Source organism: Gorilla gorilla, chromosome 5 (genome assembly GCF_029281585.2).
Source record: "Gorilla gorilla gorilla isolate KB3781 chromosome 5, NHGRI_mGorGor1-v2.1_pri, whole genome shotgun sequence".
In the NCBI taxonomy this organism is placed as follows: domain Eukaryota; kingdom Metazoa; phylum Chordata; class Mammalia; order Primates; family Hominidae; genus Gorilla; species Gorilla gorilla.
Window position 1 is genome coordinate 108166487 of NC_073229.2, and position 17710 is coordinate 108184196.

Genomic DNA, 17710 nt, shown 5'->3' on the forward strand with positions numbered 1-17710 from the left:
CAAGTTTGAGTCATATACAAAACCTCCAAAGTGGGTATCCAGCACTGGATCCCCTACTTGGGCATCCAATACTTGAGTTGCATAAACTCCAATATGCTAAATTTTGGTCTCTTATCATACATAGTAAGTCTGGATGCTAGAAGTCGACTTCAAATAGGAGATTTCTGGAGACTGTTCAAGTGTAGCAACTCAAATGGATTGTTTTAATAAGGTCAAGTGGCATTGTCCTGATGGGTCTCTTTATTAGCCACTTGCTCCATTTTGGCTTCTTGTGTGGCACCATCTTGAGTTCATCTACTCTGAAGTAGCATAGACTGCTTATCCAATAGGACTAACATCTTATAAGAATAAAGAACAGAGACACAGACACACAGCGAAGAACACCATGTAACAAGGGAGGTAGATACTAGAGTGATGCATCTACAAACCAGGGGATGCCAAGGGTTGCTGGCAACCACTGAACGTTTGGAGACAGGCATGGAACAGACTCTCCCGCAGAGAGACAATTTAATTTTGAACTTCTAGCTTCCAGAAATGTGAGAGAATACATTTCTGTTGTTTTAAGCCACCAAGTTTGCCAGACTTTGTTATGGCAGCCCTAGGAAACCAATGCACTGATCACAATTATGAAGCCTCATAGATAGGACTTCAAAAGTCAAAATGATCATAAGTAATCTCTTTCTCTTCTCTGTATCAGCACCACTCATTTCTTCATGCTCTTAGAGCCATACCATGCCATCAATCATGCTTTCAACTTCAGTTAGAAAAGTAAATTACAGACATCAGTACACATCCCCCAAAATACTTGAGCATGCGTATCATTAACTGGAGATGTCCACAGCTTTTTAAGCTGTTGAGTAGATCACATAAACTATGAGATATCTGTGGAGGAATACCTGGCACATCCATGAGGATACTTCCTTTCATGGTAGGTGTCGAGGTAACATATTGCTTTCCCAAGCATTTCAGTGAATAACTAAAATATGAGCTAAGTATAGTTATAAAGTTTATGTTAAGATTTGTTTAAAAAAGGATATCAAGAATTCATGGATCCATCTTATCCATAAATATCACTGCATCTTTCCCTGGGCATATATGCAGGAACTTGGGTTGGTATGACCTCAGAATTCAGGCCTCACAGATCCCCAGCTATCCTATAACCACACTGAATGTGCTGATGTAAATTCTCTCCAAAGGCCACAATCCTTACATCCCTACAAGGACATGTTTCACATTGCTTTCATATATTACAATCCTCTTTCATAACAAGTTCTCAGTAATAAAAATCCCATAAAGCATAAGCTTATTTTTTTATTAATATTTGTCAAACCCTATCTTTCCATTAACAAGGAAATCTTCTTGGCCAGGTGCGATTGTTCACGCCTATAATCCCAGCACTTTGGGAGGCCAAGGCAAAAGGATAACTTGAGTTCAGGAGTTCAAGACCAGCCTGAGCAACATAGAGAGACTTTGTCTCTACCAAAAATTTTTTAAAAGTTAGCTAAGTGTGGTGTCACATGCCTATAGTACCAGCTACTCAGGAGGCTGAGATGGGAAGATCACTTGAGCCCAGGAGGGAGGCTGTGGTGAGCCGAGATCACACCAGTGCACTCCAAACCTGGGCAATGGAGCAAGATCCTGTCTCAAAAAAAAAAAAAAAAAAAGAAAAGAAAAGAAAAAAAGAAAGAAAGAAAAAGAAGCCTTCTTGTCCCATCTATTTTCATGTACTGCTGTGTGTTGCAGGGATTGCCTGCATAATAAAGCTCTGTTCTGACAGAAAAATATATAAGTGAAACATGAAATTTCATTGATTAAATGAAGAGAAATAACAAGGAGAGGAAGCTATTCATGGACTTAAAAAATTAATAAGTAATTGCCACTCAAAATGAAGGCCAGAAAGCAAAAATGCAAGAACTCATGGACAAATGGCAAACCAACAGAAAGAGATAAAAACTGGTGAGCTGGTGAAACAGCAGAGTATTAGAAGAAAAAAAATCATAAAAATAAGGCATAATTGGCCGGGCACGGTGGCTCACGCCTGTAATCTCAGCACTTTGGGAGGCTGAAGCGGGCAGATCACCTGAGGTCGGAAGTTCAAGACCAGCCTGACCAACATGGAGAAACCCCGTCTCTACTAAAAATACAAAAAATTATCCAGGCGTGGTGGCGCATGCCTGTAATCCCAGCTACTCGGGGGGCTAAGGCAGGAGAATGGCTTGAACCTGGGAGGCAGAGGTTGCGGCGAGCTGAGACTGCGCCATTGCACTCCAGCCTGGGCAACAAGAGCGAAACTCTGTCTCAACAAAAAAGAAAGAAAGAAGGAATAATTGGAAGGAGCATAAATGACTATGATACAGAAATAAATGATACAGACTAGACACTGTAATCAAAAGATTACAGTGAAATATTACAATGAAAAGAAATTTATTTCTGTTAAAAGTTGAAAAGAATTCGGGAGAAATAATAAAGAAATTAGGCAAAGGAAATTCAACACCTTCCAAAATCTTGCAGGCATGCCTTTTACTTATACAATGTAAATTGCATCCAGAGGGAAGAAAGGAAGTCTATTAAATCGTAATTTCCAGCTTCCAACTTTCATGATGTAAAAGAGGACTTAATCAGGGAGCGGGGATGAATGCTGGTTTCAAAAACAAAAAAGTGTTAGGCTGGGCGCGGTGTAATCCCAGCACTTTGGGATGCCAAGGTGGGTGGATCACGAGGTCAGGAATTCTAGACCAGCCTGGCCAACATGGTGAAACCCGTCTCTACTAAAAATACAAAAATTAGCTGGGCACAATGGCGGGCGCCTGTAATCCCAGCTACTCAGGAGGCTGAGGCAAGAGAATCGCTTGAACCCAGGAGGCAGAGGTTGCAGTGAGCTGAGATTGCACCATTGCACTCCAGCCTGGGCGAAAAAAGGCATAGAAAAATGGGCAAAGGATATAAATAGTTCACAGAAAAATAGGCACAGGTATGATTTATAGAAAAGGATGCCTTTTTTTTTTTTTTTTTTTTTGAGACAGAGTCTCGCTCTGTTGCCCAGGCTGGAGTGGCAGTGGCGCGATCTCGGCTCACTGCAACCTCCGTCTCCCCAGTTCAGGCCATTCTCCTGCCTCAGCCTCCCGAGTAGCTGGGACTACAGGCGCCTGTAACCACGCCGGCTAAATTTTTGTGTTTTTAGTAGAGACGGGGTTTCACCGTGTTAGCCAGGATGGTCTCGATCTCCTGACCTCTTGATCCGCCCGCCTCGGCCTCCCAAAGTGCTGGGATTACTGGGATGCCTTTTTAATGCCTCTTTAAAGAAAGGGGCAGATGGAGGACAGAGCTGAAAAAATATTATATATTATTATTAACTCATATTTTCCAAGTCTTAGGCTTAGAGAGAGAACACAAATACACAAAACTTTGATATCATGTTCTCTTCAGAAACAAAAAAAGAGATTGGTTTTTTAATCATTTATAACGGTGGGCAGAATTTCCTTCAATCTGTTGTGATTTTTTGTGGCAAAGTCTTTAAAATTTGACCCGGCAAAAGATTGAAGGTAAGAATAAAAGACAAAACAAAATGAAACAAACAAAAAAACACTTCTATTATTTCCTTTTCCTTTGTTCATTTGGAGAGCCACAGAGCTGGGAACTTGTATTTCTGGGCATCAAGGAAATAAGGCAGTGAACTTTGAATTTTCCCAGACTTCAGAGTCACTTGCTATTTATCAGATTAAATACAATTGCCTTAGAAGGAAATAATTTATATTACCTGGGCATGGCAAGTTGTGTGGCTTAGAACAAGCCAGGTTATCCTCAGCAATGATAGGAGTCAAAAATTACACAACAAAGAGCTTTACAACAAAGTTTTTTCAAGTTTTTATCATTTCTATAATGTGTTCCCTTGTGAATCCCTAATCCCTAATATCCTTGTAGCTCTTTTCGAAAGACATACTAGTACTTTGAATAACAGCATCAAAAATCATTATTGAAATTTTTTTCTTTTTTTTTTTTTTTGTTCTAGGGGCCTCACATTCAGATCTAAAGAGACATATGGAGCTCTGGGGGTAGTGCGCTGGCTGCTTAGGAATAGGCAGGTTAGTAAAAACAAGTATGAGCTCAGAAATGCACTTTTCTGCTAGGATATAAAAGTATCATGTTACAGATAAAGTGTAATCTAATGGAACTATCACACTGGGTGATGTTGGGAGAGCCGTGGACATTCTTTAGCTGGAGTCTAAGTAAACTATCTGGTCTTCCAAATCCCAAGACCTAAATTAGTCAAAGCCTATGTCATCAATTGCACGATTTTAGATTTTTCCTTCCCAATCCTTATCTGTGTGTCCACTGGGGTTGGAAAGGAAATATTTATTGAGTGTTGAATTAAAGTCCTTATACATCCATGAGAATGGATTTTAAAAATACCTCCTCTGGCTGGGAGCAGTGGTTCATGCCTGTAATCCCAGCACTTTGGGAGGCTGAGGAGGGTGGATCACTTGAGCTCAGGAGTTTGAGACCAGCCTGAGCAACATGATGAAACCCTGTCTCTACAAAAAATACAAAAATTAGCAGGGCGTGGTGGCATGTGCCTGTAGTCCCAGCTACTTAGGTGGCTGAGGTGGGTCACTTGGGCCTAAATATATATATTTAGAACTGTGGTCAGAATTTGCTTCAATTTGTTATGATTTTTCTGATAAAGTCTTTAAAATTTGACTTGGCAAAAGGATGAAAGTAAGAATAAAAAACAAAATGAACAAAAAACTCTTCTATTGTTATTTCCTTTTCCTTTGGAAATATTCTTTAGATCTTACTTCTTAAATGGGAATGACAAAAAATAATTTCTTTTTCTTTTCTTTTTTGTTTTTGAGAGGAGTTTCACTCTTGTTGCAGTGAAACTGCAGGCTGGAGTGCAGTGGTGCCATCTTGGCTCACTGCAACCTCCGCCTCCCGGGTTCAAGCGATTCTCCTGCCTCAGCCTCCTGAGTAGCTGGGATTACAGGCTCCTGCCACCATGTCCAGCTAATTTTTGTGTTTTTAGTAGAGATGAGGTTTCACCTTGTTAGCCAGGCTGGTCTCAACCTCCTGACCTCAGGTGATCCGCCCACCTAGGCCTCCTAAAGTGCTGGGATTACAGGCGTGAGCCACCATGCCCAGCTGACATAAAACAATTTCTGAGCCCACAAATGCTTTTTCTTTCAAGGCCTTTTTGTCTCTTAACACATCCCATTTACCAACACATTTTACCTATGTGTAATTCTAAATCCCCATACTGATCATAAAACACTGATAATTTAATCAGATTTTGTTATGGACAACTGATTTTTCTAGGGGCAGAAAAACTTGGCCTATTTAGAAGGTAAATTGGCCAGCTCTATCAACATGAAGCCTGGGGCTTTCTTCACATACTTCATTGCCCTTTACTACTGGGTTTGACCAGCCTTACTTTGCTTTCCTGAAGGCAGCATCTCAGAATGTTGTCTTGGCACATAACTCGGGCTGCTGCTTTGTGATGACCCCAGAACACTGTTCAGATCTCCCTTCCTACCTCCCTTTCTAATCTCCTGCTGTTACCCCAGAGTAGCAAACCTAATGGCTGACACTGCCCTAGGACTTGTTTAATTGAATCCTGAAAGTGAAGTGTCCCAGGGCCACTGAACACAGAGGCCCCTATAGCTTTTCCTTAAACATGCCTTTGCAGTCATCCATCTGTAGCAGTGCCAAGAACTTCCTTTCACACTATTTGGGACACCAAGATCCTCCATGGGGTTAGACCCTTTGGATAAGAGTGCCCTAGCACACTGGTTGGCACATTCTTCATTTGTTGTTCATACTGGATATATTTCAGTTAGTATTATTAAATGGATTAAGTCTTATAAAAAATATTTGGGCTCTGCTTGGAGAATATGAAAAGGAAATGATAACCATAAGCAATACTCAGGGCTGTAGCATTGACCCTTTGGGTTGGAGCTCAGGTGTTCTTCTGAGAGGCAATAACAGAGCTCACAGTCAACAGAAAGATGTTTGATGAAATGGTCACGCTCCAAAACACTTGCCCCTTGCTGCTGAATGAAGGTAAGTGCAGAGAGCAGAGCCCTGGTAAAGAAGGTGTGAGCATCTCTTCAGGGGTCTGCTTACCTAGCTGGCTCATTCTGATCAGGAAGTTCCCACCTTCTCCAGATGTGTACCTAGAAATGTATGAAGATGACAGAAAGAAATGATAGTCCCTTCTTCCTAAGAAGAATGTATAGGTCCTTTAGAAATACAGACTTCAAAGATTGCAAGCTGCGTCCTGGTACCAATTGCCACTTTGTCTTCACTAAATGGATAATGATAACTTTACAAAGGAAGTTGTCTTGGTTACAGAGCAGCCTGGATTCACATATGTGTCTCTGTGGCTCTTGTCCTCACAATCTGTACTGAATTAATCTCTGCCTTTTGCTCAAGGCCTTTATCACTGAGACACTGTCCTTTTTTAAAAAAAACTTCACCAATTATAGAGTTTATGTACTAAATTTTTGTCAGTTGATTTTCAAGGGAGGGTTTGTTCCCCTCCAGGGTGCTATGGATGTGGCCAACTTTTTCTCTTTAGGATCTTTGAAGGAAAGAATTCTTCCCCAGTGAGAATCCCCCAGTGCACCCCACCATGACATACCACCTATGTATCTGCTGAATCTCTCTGCCACCCAGCAATAGCAATGCTGATTGAATTACAATTCAATTACTTAGTGGCCAATATATGTGTATTACAAAAGTTCTAAAAGGAAGAATTGGCAGACTGTATAAGGAGCTCCTGAGAATATAACTGCTGCATCAGGGAATCTTAGCATTTCACAAAGTCAAATCTAGAAATATAATTTATAATTTTTAATAACTTTTAGTTGCACTTGTAATTACTTTTTTATTGGTAGCCTTTTGCAAAGCTTGTATGCTCTATGAAGCAGGGGCCGAGTTTATCTTATTTACTGATAGGTCCCCAGAACATAGTACAGAACCAGAACCGTAAAGACACTTAGTCTAGCACTGGTGCTCACTAAAACAGGGATGAATCACTCACTATTCTTTGATCTGTCTGAGATATTCTTTATTAACATTAATGTCTGATTTTTATTATATTTTCTAGTCTGATTTTTATTATATTTTCAGTCACCTAGAAGATATTCTCCAAGCCAAGTACACACTTGGCACATGGAAGGAGTCTATGGAGTGAATGAATTAATGATCTTGAGAGGGTTATTTGGCAACCAATGGGCAACAATAATTTGGGAGCCTGGGAATATAACAGGGAATGGAGAAACAGGTGGAACCCTCCATTCAGACCCAATTGATGACAGCAAAACTGGGACAGGAAGGAACTTTCCAGGTCTTAGCAAGATGGTTGAATCAAAGCAGCAGGTGCCTACTTTGTCCACCATCTTGAATTAAATACTTTAAAATTTTGTGATTAAAATATTTAATAAGGCAGCATAACAAAGTGGATAAGAGCCTAGATTCTGGAGCAGACTCTAGGTTTTAATCAGGCAGGCTAGGTGACCTTGAGCAAGTTATTTGAGCTCTCTAAGCCTCAGTTTTCTCATCAGCAAAATGGAAATAAAGATATTAATAGTACCTACCTAATCACATGGTTGTTATGGGGATGAAATGAGTTAATCTTTACAGGATACTCATACCATGCATGGCAAATAATAAATGTCATATAAATGTATGTTAAATATAAACAAATAATTATCTTTTGTGGAAGGAAGATAAGAATGTTACTGTGTGTATTAGTATCTCTTATCCTGTAGCAAATATTCTGTATTTTATGCCTTTAGAGTATGCAGAAATCCACGATCTCTACCTGAGATTTAAGGAAGCATGAGTTATTGATTTAAACCTTGCATCTGGTATAGAATTAAACATCTCCTGCCCGATGAGACAACTGAAAGGTAGCCCACAGTTGATTGCTCTTTGATGACTTGTTTTTATTCTGCTTCCAAAATCTGATAGAACATCCATTAGAGTTTGGCAGAAACTCTGTTCTCTAATCAGTACTATGAGTTGAGTTTGCCTCAGAAACTGGAAGGAAGAACTGATTTTCAAACAATTTAATTGTCATCTAACGACATACATGGCTTGATTTGTCTGATTGATGAGTTAAATTACTTCACCTGGTCCTGCGAGGGAACTGACAGTGCATTCAGTTTCTCATCCCCACTCTACAAATAACTGTTTCTGGTGACTACAGCAACCACATGCACTTTCATCTTCTGAATTTAATCAGGCAACATGCTGTTTACTGATTCATTTGAGTTGTACAGCAGAATACTAAAAGAGGACAAAATAAAGCTGATTCTTCCTCCATCATGAGGAAGTGTCTTGTGAACTTTGTTTTTTCTGATCAAGCAGGGATCTTACCAAGGTTGAGCCCAAAGGCAATTAAAATAAAATAAGAGGAAATAGGTAGAAAATCAAAATGATAAGTCTGAGGACAAAGGTAGACTTTATAGACCAAGCGGTGAGATTGTTAAGAGGCAGAGCTGGATACAGGATGGAAGAATGTGTGTATGCCCAGAAGCCCACTGATCCACATCCTATCTGGAAAAAATCAGCATTCCTGCTTTGTGTGGTTGCCTTGCCTGATTAACTACTTTTACATTCCATCTATCTGGCAAGATTTGACAATGTTTGGTATAGCCATTCCTGCTCTAAAGACATAGGCTTAGCTATACTCTTAGAGGAAATTCAAAGATCAATTTTTAGTGAAACCGCTTTATTTTGAATTTGAGAGAAATCTGTCCAATTAGAATGATGTCACCATTTGAGGTTCTGAATTCTATCCCTTTATCCTTGTTAAGTATCCCTTAATACTAATCTAGACTAATTTTTCTTTGAGGGCCAAGTCCCAGGTCCTTACATATGGCAGGCAGATCTCAAAGGAGATTTAAAAGGGGCACCTGTCTTCAAGAAGGCAGGAAGTTTGCCTCCCAGCATGGTGCCTGCTGCTTGACTTGAACACACCTCTCCCTCTTCCTTCACCAGACTTCTGACTGGTCACCAGGTGAGAATGTCAAATCTGACTCACATGAATCAGAAGTCTTCCCTAGTGACAAGCTGTACTACTAATTTCCAGGAGACAAGGAATCAAGAAGTATAGCCTGAGCAGGGACCGGAGTGGGACTTTCAGTGCAGGTGTCCAGGCCCTTTCTTGAAGTTTTGGTTCCACTCTGACTCAGGAGAACACATGAGGTATCAAAGGGATGTATGCAGGTCAAATTACAGTCTTGAAACCTCTCCATTTTATACTCAGCTAGTTATATAGCTTACTTAACTGTGACAAGGAGCCATGCCCCAGAGATTTACAGATGCCAGATTTGTTTGCCAGAAGCAATCCTAGGCGATCTGGTACAAATGACTAAATCTCTCCTTACAGGATTCTTCCCCTACCAATTTCATCCCTTTACTTTGCAGGAGAACCATCATTACAAGGAGATTAGAGAAGGTCACTGATTTTTTTTTTCCCTCCAGCGGGCACGGGGATTCTCTGCCTTCTTAAAGGGGAGCGTGTGCTGTAGACCTGCTGCTTAATCGTGTCCTTCCCAGAGATAAAGCAGTTGCTCACCTGAAAAGCCTTGGAGGGCAAGGCGGTGGGGAGGGTGGCGAGGAGGTGGGGAGGGGGGCGAGGCGGTGGGGAGGGGGGCGAGGCGGTGGGGAGGGGGGCGAGGCGGTGGGGAGGGGGGCGAGGCGGTGGGGAGGCGGGGCGAGGCGGTGGGGAGGCGGGGCGAGGCGGTGGGGTTGGGGGGCGGAGCACTGCTCTAGGGAATGACTCTATGTTTAAAGCAAATATTGCAGAGTCCATTCTCATCAAAAGAAAGCGGAGCCATGTTTTAAGATCTACTAAAACCGCAGATAGTGAACAACTTCTTTTCTAAGTTGGGAATGCTTCTGCCCAGAGATTTATTGTCCTCATTATGTTTTGCTTGGATTTCTTAAAAAAAATAAAAAATAAATAATAAATAAAAAAGGAGCTCGAGTTACCCAAGCAGCCACCGTTTCTTGTGAAAAGGAAGCAACCCATCTCCAGAAAATGCTCTCAGGCACAGAGAAAAACAAACCTGGCAAAACATGAACCACAGACAGCAGCTGCAGCGTCTCTTGGGAGATATTTTAGTTTCATGGAAAGCCTAATTGAGGCCTAACTCATTCACATCCCGAGATGATGTCCATTTGAGGTGGGCCATTCTTGATACCACTTAAAAAAAAAAAATTATGGCTGGGCGCGGTGGCTCACGCCTGTAATCCCAGCACTTTGGGAGGCCAAGGCGAGTGGATCACCTGATTTCAGGAGTTCAAGACCGGTCTGGCCAAAATGGTGAAACCCCGTCTCAACTAAAAATACAAAAAAAAATTAGCTGGGCATGGTGGCGGGCGCCTGTAATCCCAGCTACTTTGGGAGGCTGAGGCAGGAGAATCACTTGAACCTAGGAGGTGGTGGTTGCAGTGAGCCGAGATGGTGCCATTGTACTCCAGCCTGGGCAACAAGAGTGAAACTGTCTTAAAAAAAATTATTATTGTATTTTATTATGTTCCTGGGTACATGTGCAGGATGTGCAGGTTTCTTACATAGGAAAACATGTGCCATGGGATACCACTTTTTATGTGGCCCTGGAATTGAAGCAAAATTACTTGTGAGGATTGGATAACTGATGCTTTGTCACAAAAAAAGAGCATAAACAGATTCATTGACTTGCCCAGAGTACCAAAATTATTTACTTTTGGACTCAAACTCAAAAGTCCAGATTTGAACATTTTTTCCCAACAAGGTGGAAACTGTGGCCATGCGATTGTTGTTCATATCATGCATAACCAAGAATAACAGCTGCTGCCCCGTGGTATTTACTCCATGACAGACACCATCCCAAGCTCTCCACGTATGTGATTTCATTTCATCACTGCAAAAAACCTGGAGGCCATGTTTATCCCTATTTTACAGATAAAAAAACCAAGGCACAGAACAAGTTAGTGGCAGAACAAAGATTCCAATGAAGACCTCTTTGACTCTGATCCTGTGTTCTCACTGCCTCTTGTACTGCCTCTCCGTAAGTACATTGATCCTGCCAAACAGCTTCATTCCATTAATTGGTTTTTTAAATTTATTTTTCAGAAGTGGACAATGGTGAGCAATTGTTTTTCCAGAGCACAGACACCCAAGAGTTTAGACCTATCTTCAGTAATTAGCTTTTCCAAATATTCCCATCTACCTAGGTAGACGTGTGTTTTAAATCATTTTCACCTGATGCTCTTTCTCTTCCATTGAATATCCTTCCTTCATGAATTACATACATTAATGTATCATATATATTTGTAAATACATTTATGTTATATATGTGCTATGGTCTGAATGTTTATGTACTCCCAAAATTCATATGTTGAAATCCTAACCCCTTCAGTGATGGTGTTAAGAGGTGAAGCCTTTTGGGGGTGAATAGGTTCTAAAGGTAGAGCCCTCATGAATGAAATTAATGAGCCCAAGGGAGTTCATTCATCCCTTCCACCATCTGAGGACACAGCGAGAAGCTGCCATCCTACGAACCAGGAAGCAGGCCCTCATCAGACACTGATTCTCCCAGTGCCTTGATCTTGGACTTCCCAGCCTATAGAACCATGAGAAACAGATTTTTATTGTTTATAAGCCATCCAGTTTATCGTATTTTGTTAGAGCCGCAAATGGACTAAAAACGATATGTTATGTATGTATATGTATAGATATATCCCGTCTTCTACTTTAGGTTTAACATTGCTTTGTTCTCAATTAATGAGAACATGAGGAGTGAGTATTAACTTTTCCCTTTAAATAGAGGGCAACCTGCTAGAAACCTTCCATGGAAAGATATGTTTATCTTTCTCAATTTCCAAGTGCAGAGGACATCTGTGATGTCACGCGATTACTTCACTTCTGGGTAAATACAATCCAGTGATTATAATGGAGAACTTGGTAAAGTACTGGAAAACTAAAGGCCAGAATTTAATTAAGCAAAACATACTGAAGTGCACTAAAATAATCATGCAACTCTCAAAATAAGCAATGCTTTAAAATGAAGATTAAACATTTCCCTAAGGCATCAGTCCTACATGTTTTTATTATTTTTATTTTAAAGATGAGGTGTCACTCTGTCACCCAGGCTGAAGTGTGGTGGCACAATCATGGCTCACTGCAGCCTTGAATTCCTGGGCTCAAACAATCCTCCCACCTCAGCCTCCTAAGTAGCTGGGACTAGAGGTCTGTGCCCCAAGGGTCGGCTAATTAAAAAAAATTTTTTTCTTTTTTTTTCGGTAGAGACAGGGTCTTGCTGTGTTATCCAGGCTGGGCTCAAACTCCTGGCCTCAAGCTATCCTCCCACCTCAGCCTCCCAAAGTTCTGGGATTGTAGGTATGAGTCACCCTGCCCTGCCAGTCCTGCACATTTTACGAAACATTTCTGTTATCAATACACAGATCCATACTTTACCCTTCCAGTTTCTTGAACATTGTATGAAACACCAGAACTTCCCATTTCTAAGGTACTGTAACTTCATAAGAACAACATACTTTAAAAACACAATATAAGAATAGTGTTTGTGTTTTGTGAGTTGCGGTTATCCATTAACAAACACTGATAAAGCACGTGTTATGTGCCAGACATGGGGTTTTCAAAAATGAGTAAGAGGGCCGGGTGCGGTGACTCACACCTGTAATCCCAGCACTTTGGGAGGCCGAGGCGGGTGGATCACGAGGTCAGGAGATCGAGAACATCCTGGCTAACACGGTGAAACCCCGTCTCTACTAAAAATACAAAAAAAATTAGCCGGGCGTGGTGGCGGGCGCCAGTAGTCCCAGCTACTCGGGAGGCTGAGGCAGGAGAATGGCATGAACCTGGGAGCCGGAGCCTGCAGTGAGCCGAGATCGCACCACTGCACTCCACCTGGGAGACAGAGTGAGATTCGGGCTCAAAAAAAAAAAAAAAATGAGTAAGAGGTAATGTCAGCCTTTGGAGAACTTCATGGCTTAAAAATTAAAATATATTAGGCTTGTAAAGAGCACTGCTTCCTTCTGCGGCTTCGTCTCTTTGTAACATAAAATATGTGGTAATCTTTAGGAAACTCGGGATATGTTGTCCACTCCAGAAGTCTGAGGTGAGACTGCAGGAATATGAGCTCCTCTCCAGATGCAGGGACCCCAGGTGAGGTAACATGGCAAGTGCGGAGCACCAGAGCAGGTGCTACCAGGGCTGAGTTTTCATGTTTATTTATTTATTTGTTTTTGAGACAGAGTCTTGCTCTGTTGCCCAGGCTGGAGTACGTGGTACAATCACAGCTCACTGCAGCCTCAAATTTCTGGGCTCAAACAGTCCTCCTACTTCATCCTCTGGAGTAGCTGGGACTACAAGTGCATGCCACCATGCCCTGCTAATTTTTAAATTTTTTGGCGTCAAGATCTTACTATGTTGTCCAGGCTGATCTTGAACTCTTGAGCCCAAGTGATCCTCCAGCCTCAGCCTACCAAAGTGCTGGGAGCCATCTTGCCCAGATGGGATGAGTTTTCATTCTTCCTCCACAACTCTCTGTGTGCTCCTGGGGAGGTCACTGAATCTTTCTAAGCCTTAGTTTCTTCATTCATAGCAGGGAAAATAGCTGCTCTACATACCTCAGGCAATCATCATGGGGTCAAATAAGAAAACAAGTGAAACATTTTGAAAACTGTAGTAGGCATTTGTAAGCTCTATAGAGGCATGGATTTTTGTCAGTTTGTTCACTCTTGGAGCCCTAGCATCTAAAACAATGCCTGAATCATGATGAGTCCACAATACAAATTTATTGAATGAATGCACATGATAAAGGAACTCACCTTTTCACTTTAAACTATTCAAGATTATGGTAATCAATTATATTCTATTTTACAAAAGGAGAACACTAATTTTTTTTTTTTTTTTTCTGAGATGGAGTTTTGCTCTTGTTGCCCAGGCTGGAGTGCAGTGGCGCGATCTCGGCTCACTGCAACCTCCACCTCCCGGGTTGAAGCCATTCTGCTACCTCAGCCTCCCGAGTAGCTGGGATTACAGGCATGCACCACCAAGCCTGGCTAATTTTGTATTTTGGTAGAGATGTGGTTCCTCCATGTTGGTCAGGCTGGTCTTGAACTCCCGAACTCAGGTGATCCACCTGCCTCAGCCTCCCAAAGTGGTGGGATTACAGGCCTGAACCACCACGCCCAGCCAGAGAACACTCATTTTATATAACTTCTAGAGTCACTGTTTCTCAGAGCTGGAAGGGAGCTTAATGAGTACATGATCCAGCCTTGCAGGTTGATGAACACCTTGACTCTGTCCTTGCCAGGTGCTTATCCAGCCTGTTCCAGATCATAGCCACCAAGGGGGAACTCTCTGGACAACCTGGCAGAAGTTCCCCTCACTCAGCTGAAACCTGCCTCCACCTGAGGCCACAGAGCAAGTCTCCCTGGGCTTCTGGGTCTTCAGACATTTGGAGACAGTTATTATCTCTCCCTGCCCTCAGATTTATCATGTCCAGGCTAAATGGATGATTTCTCACTTATAAACGTAAGGCATTTAATAATTACATTTCTTGATAATAAAATAAGGAAAAATTTAGGGTTTTTAAACAAAAAATTGCATTGGTATATGTCTGCTGTTACCCACAGGGGGCCCTTGTTTGCAAAGCTTGATATTGCTGGACCCACCTATTGGTAGACATCTGAAAAATTTCTGCAAATGTGAAATAAATATTAAGGTCCAGAGAGAATAACTGTATTTTGTAATATCTGTAATATAGCTGTGTATTTTATCATATCTGCCTTTATATAATATAATGATAAATATAAATATCATTGCAGCAATAGTTATAGTAGAAAAAAATCTGGAGTCCACCTAAGTGTCTATTAATAATGAGATAGTTAAATAAATTATGGTGTCTACTCAGCCATTAACAGTTGATGTTTGGATTCAGGTGCAGTGGTGCCTGCCTGTAGTACTGGCTACTCAGGAGGCTGAGGTGGGAGGATCACTTGAACCCAAGAATTTAAGGTCAACTTAGGTAATGTAGCAAGAACACCCTCTCAAAAAAGAGTTGATGCTTATAAAGTTATATAATAATATAGAAAATGCCTACAATATAATGGAATTATGTGGGAAAATCAATATACTCATTTAAAGGTACCATATGATATGGTTTGGCTCTGTGTCCCCACCCAAATTTCATGGTGAATTGTAATTACCAGTGGGAGGTGGGAGGTGATTGAATCATAGGGGTGAATTTCCCCCTTGACTTTCTTGCGATAGAGTTCTCACAAGATCTGGTTGTTTGAAAGTATGTAGCACCCCACCCCTTCTCTCTCTCTCTCCTGCTGGCCATATGAAGATGTGCTTACTTCCTTTTCACCTTCTACCATGATTGTAAGTTTCCTGAGGCTTCCCCAGAAACAGAAGCCTGTACAGACCACAGAACCATGAGCTGATTAAACCTCTTTTCTTTACACATTACCCTGTCTCAGGTATGTCTTTACAGCAGTTTAAGAATGGACTAATACACCATATGGTTGCTATGTAAACAGCCATGTTTTACAACAGTCTTAAAGTAAATGCAATATGTTAAGTAAAATAAGCCTGATATAGAAAGACAAATATCTCAATCTCTCACTCATATATAGGAGCTTAAAAAAAATTGAACTCATGGAGATAGAAAGCAGAATGATGGTTACCAGACACTGGGAAGGGTAGTAGGGAGAGAGGATAAAGAGGAGTTGGTTAATGGGCACAAAAATACAGTTAGATTTAAAAAAAAAAAAGATCTAGTGCTCAGTAACCCAATAGGGCAACTATAGTTTACAATAGCTTATTGTATATTTCAAAATAACTAAAAAGTAGAATTAGAATATTCCTAACACAAAGAAATGTTAAATGCTTTAGGTGATGGATATCCCAATTACCCTGTTTGATCATTACATATTGACACACTGGTACCAAATATCACATGTACCCTATAAATATTTACAACTATTATGTATCCATAACAATTAAAAATAAAAAAATTTAAAAATAAAAGTACAAAATGCTATCATTGGTGGTTTTACAGTAGTGAAGTTATAGATGACTTTTTCTTCTATTTTGTTTTCCAAAAAGTGCTGATATTACCTTTAAAATAATAAAAAATTTAAATGTTTCATATTTATTTCAACATTTCTTTCTGAGATTTTATACACAGACACACATACCCAGATACACACACACACGCACATGCACACACCCACACACGCACTCACACACACACCTCCTTCTTTTTATTATTCATCTTCCTCACATTGGGTCAGTTTCTACAAAATGTGCATGAATTTTGGCGGGACCAGAAATGTTAAGAATAGTACTAGTGATAATTTGAGCAGAGGCAGAAGAATGCTGAATGCTTTCAGCACATAGTGATCACAGAATATCTTTGAGGTAAAAGAACCGAGAAGAGAAAAGTGACCCTCATGGGCAGATGAAGCCACCCAGGGCTGCAAGACCTCATCTTCCCCTCACTGAATAGACAGGTGTGCAGGCATGTGGGAAAGAGAGGGGGCATGAGTATGTGTGGACTCCACCCACACCGCTGTAACAGTCAATGTCTAGGCTCAACGTGTTTCTCTATTTCGGAATAATTCCATCATGCATTGTATTGGCTGTGACACAATTGAAGGAATAACAAGGAGCAAAGCACCAGGACAAGTTAGTCTCTCTTTTCCATTTGCTGTCTGAGAGTGGCTGAGCTCCGTGCCAATAAACTGAAGCTTCCTCATTATTGTGTGATAGTAAACAAGAAGCCATCAGGATTTCACTTCAAAATGCACCAATTCAATTTTGAGGGAAAGAAATTTGCTAGTGTTAGAGCCTAGGGCTACACATGATCGCCATGAGGCTACAGTTTCTCCTCGGTGCGCCATCTCTCTCTCTGGTAGTGCAAAATGAATTTTAGTTGGCATTTCAGCATGGCTCACAGCTTCGTCTTCTTGATTGAATGCCAAGCATGAACTAAAATATATCAGATGTTTTGTCTGCCTAGTGCCACGTTATGTGGGTGGAAGTCTGTGCAGTTCTACTGGAGGAACAAAACAATAGGATTAGCAGCAAGGGGGAAGCTTCAAGTAAATGATTAAACATTGGAAGGGAAAGAAAAAATGAATATTACCAGGAGGTAGGGGCTGAGGTCCTGTATGTATGAGCCTGCAGAGGTGTGCGGTGCCCTGGCATGTGTTCCCTGGAATAAAAAGGAATGATTGGCAAGTGAAAGCAGTGCACATATATTCAGGAATAATTGTGCTGATTTGAAAAGAGCAACAGTATAAAACCAAGACAAAGCAAATGAAATCCAATTTATGCCAAAGAGTAAGAAAGTTTATAATACTCAATAAACCCTCAAATCACCTAAGAAAGAAATGGGCAGAGAATTGTTGCCATTAATGAGATGGGAGCAATTCACGATGAGAACGTGACCATTTGCAGCATGCACTCCTCACATCTTGCAAGCCTTGGGGCTTCTGAACACTCACTCCTCCTATTTATTTTCTGAAACTTAATTGAGGAAAAGGAGGAAACTGTATCCTTGATATGAGTTGCACTTGCTGCTCCCTGGGTTGGCTTTAGCTAGTAGAATTCCTGGGTTCCTTTGTGTGTGAGGTTTTGCCTTTGATTTGTCTGGACGATAGATTATCCTCGTCTCTAAAG

The 17710-nt window shown here is 41.1% G+C and overlaps 1 long non-coding RNA gene across 2 annotated transcripts; it reads left to right on the forward strand.

Moving 5' to 3' along the window:
- The first annotated feature begins 3193 nt into the window (after positions 1 to 3193).
- Positions 3194 to 16034, forward strand: LOC129534545 (uncharacterized). 2 transcript variants are annotated; one of them, XR_010134316.1, is made up of 3 exons: positions 3194 to 4082; positions 10955 to 11060; positions 13097 to 16034. It is a non-coding gene; the product is annotated as an uncharacterized lncRNA (long non-coding RNA). The 2 variants fall into 2 exon arrangements; XR_008681176.2 differs by lacking the exon at positions 3194 to 4082 and having other exon boundaries at positions 9780 to 11060; positions 13097 to 13180; positions 14334 to 16034.
- The last annotated feature ends 1676 nt before the right edge of the window (positions 16035 to 17710 follow it).